General features: G+C 40.6%; 1 long non-coding RNA gene across 1 annotated transcript; it reads left to right on the top strand.

Moving 5' to 3' along the window:
- The first annotated feature begins 258 nt into the window (after positions 1-258).
- Positions 259-1533, top strand: LOC128789614 (uncharacterized). Its single transcript, XR_008431468.1, has 3 exons — positions 259-318; positions 415-488; positions 1421-1533. It is a non-coding gene; the product is annotated as an uncharacterized LOC128789614 (long non-coding RNA).
- The last annotated feature ends 1670 nt before the right edge of the window (positions 1534-3203 follow it).

Here is a 3203-nt window from a genome sequence, read left to right as displayed (position 1 = left end):
ACTCTCCCCCACACTATTATTTTAAAATCTAAATACATTTTCTAAAGGTTAGGACATGTATAATTAAAATCAAGTTGGCAGCAAAGAACTATTTCATTCACTCCATATAATCCTCCAGTTGGAAAGCGGGTGGGGAATTTGAACTGATCTCACACTTAAACAGCAAGGCTGAGGTCACAGACATGACTAGTGGCACTGACTGTTCATTGTGACATTTGTTATGGGAGTTAATTGTTCAGAAGTTTCATTCAGTACTTTCTGAAAGCGAGGATTTGTAAGGTAATTCCAAGGAGCATCCCAGAAACACAAATCACTTTTGTAAGTCATGACTTTTGCACTCACACTGGGAATTGCACATTGTAAGAAGTGTAGATAGTGCTCAGCACTTCTACTACTCATAATTTTTCTTTTCAGCATTTTAACTTCCTTCAGTTATATATGAAGTAGCTCCATTCTCCTTGCAGACTCCTACCCAATATCTTGTAAAGGTAAATGAACTTTAAAATTGGAGGTAGTTCTCCGAAGAAGTAATTCAGCAATAATTTAGCCTATAGAAGTTCCCAAGTCTGTAATTTATTGATTTAGTTAACAGTTTGTACTGACTAGATAACAGTTTCCTATCTTATTACTCTGTGTTTTCATTATATCCAACCTGTCTGGTAGAAGGAATATCAATCTTTGGCAGTTTACAATTGCTAAGAGTAGCTGTTAAATATCTCAAAACTTGCCTTTACTTCATTTTGGAGTTTCAAAGTTTCTTTTTTGGAGGATTGGCAAATCATTAAAAAGATTTACTTTTCTTCACAAGGAAAACAAAAAAAAAAAAAGAAAAAGTGATTGTTCAGTCGAGTCTCCAAAAGGGAGGCAGACAGTTCTGCACTTCTGGTACTTGCACAAAATCCTCAGCTGTAGTTCCCATCCAGTCTGCAGAAAGTGTTGGTCACATCACCCCACTCTCTCTGCAGCAATAAATGCAGATGAGGTGTGGTTGCCTAGAGGATGAAACAGCAGAAGGTATCAATGCACTTTATGATGCTTGGCAGGAAAGACAGACTACATTGTACAGCTTTTTTGAGACAGACTAGAAGTTGATCGCTGACACTTGTGGCTGAGAAAAGGTTCCACGAGGTCAGAGCTGCTAAAATTAAGCTCATAAAGAGGAAAATGTGAGGACAGCGGGGATAATACAAAGCAAACGTTGGGTACATTTGGGTTTGTGAAAGTGCTTTGTTTCAACAATACTCACAAACACTTCGATCTTGGTTTTGGAGGATATTTGAATAATTAGGTAGTTAATAGGCTTGTGAAAGTGGCTGTCTAAATTGTATAGGGAAAAAACCTAGACAGGTATTGAAGTTAGAGTCCACATGCATGTTGCAGTACTGACACACTCATCAGGAGTGCTCTTGTGCTCCCACAGAAATGCCTGTTCCATGCTACAGACAGGAACTGGAAAGCACCCCTCACTCTGCTGACCAGCCACACCTCAACAAATGCTGAGGAAGCTTTCAAAGACATTTTTTGATAAGAGCAATAAACAAGCCCTTCTTCAATTAATCAATTACTGCAAGTTACATTCTTACCAATGTTTATGAGTTCAGAGATGGCTCATCTGATGAAAAACAGAAAGAAGTCAATTACACGATTTTCAGCAGGTTTTTAGGGACCAATTGTCCCATATGGCCAATGCCTGCACAAATAAGCCCTTCTTCAGAGCAAGGAGAACACAAGACTTACAGTATAATGTTGCACTATGACACAAAATAACTCACACATTTATGCTAGATGTAAAAGAGGGAAAAGAGTAAGTTCTATTTCTGACTTTGTAATATGTAGAATTCTAAAAGTGACAGTGGATTGGAGGGTGAAATTGCCACCTCTCCAACCACACTGGTCAAACTAACAGCTTATTAATTCTCTCCTCCCACAAAGAAGAATGTAAAACAATCATTACTTATATGACAGTGTGTGAGAAACTCCAGTAGAAATACGTAAACATCAGAAGGTATAGAAAACTTTTAGAAGAACTTTAAAACTTTTAAAAGAACAGGGCGACAGTATAAGTCTCATGAGGAAGAAAGTTTGCAAGCTTTCCATTGCGATGTTGGAGAGCCAGTTCTTCATCTAGCTCTGTATGAAACCAAGAGCAGTTTCTTCTTCATTAAGGGCAGTGGAACTATTCTGTAACAAATACACCAAAGCAGAGCAATGCCATCTCCTGATGGAGCTACCTTCCCAAACTGGCCTGATTTTTCCCAAGACAAACCTATGTATTCTATTCTAACCTACCTTTAAATAGAACACATTGCTGCAGTTGAGGCTTTGCCCTCCTGCAGGCTCTGGCTCTACCATTGCTCACATCTTACCCTCAGAGCAGACCTCTTGGATTCTCTTATTTTGGAATAGTTCTCGTGAGTTAGAAGGCCATATAAAGGTCTGCACAGATGCTCTACACTGGTGTGTAGTGGCCAAATACCAATATTACCTTCTTTGGCCTGTCTTCTGTTGAACCCCCCGGATTAAAACCCACACAATGCTTTTTAACTTCCCAGTGTGCCAAAAGAAAGAAAATAGGTTCCTCCATCTACTCCTCCATTTCTTGACCTGTGTGATGATCAAGTGACTGCTCTGCTCCTTCTGCCATAATTTTGAGACTGAGGACCACAGGAGTCCAGACACATTAGCAAGCTGATGTTGAGCTGACAGACTCTATCAATTAGTGCAGTAGTTTCAGCCCACACATCAGATACCTTCTCCTAGACTGTAGCATTGACAAACTTTAAGATGTGTCAGAGATTCTTCACTCGGAAGACTGATCAGTGTGTGCTGTCCCTGGCCTTCTTTGCAGGACTTCTTTCACTTCTATTCAAGATGACCTCTTTGTTGTGAGTCTGTAGGGTCTTAGTGGGGCTCTTAACGTTTCTCACTGTTTGCTTCTTCCAAGAAAGTCGATGTCCACAAGCAGAGTAAAGCTGATTCCCTTTGCACGGCAGAGCACATGCTCAGACAATAAGCAACACACTTCTCTGAGCACCAGCTAACTCATAAACCAGTCCCTGTGAGCTTCATCTGCTTCTTTCCCTTCTGAAGCAATCAGAGAGAATGAGTGTTCACAGCCCCACTGCCTGCACACCCAGCAGCACAGGAGCACAGCTCTGGCTGAGGCAGCCTGTGTGACTCAGCTCTGCCTGCAAATGTGACAA

The sequence above is a fragment of the Vidua chalybeata genome, chromosome 6 (assembly GCF_026979565.1).
Source record: "Vidua chalybeata isolate OUT-0048 chromosome 6, bVidCha1 merged haplotype, whole genome shotgun sequence".
NCBI classification, from domain to species: domain Eukaryota; kingdom Metazoa; phylum Chordata; class Aves; order Passeriformes; family Viduidae; genus Vidua; species Vidua chalybeata.
Note: the sequence above shows the minus strand (reverse complement) of the source record. Positions and strands in the feature narration are given on the sequence as shown.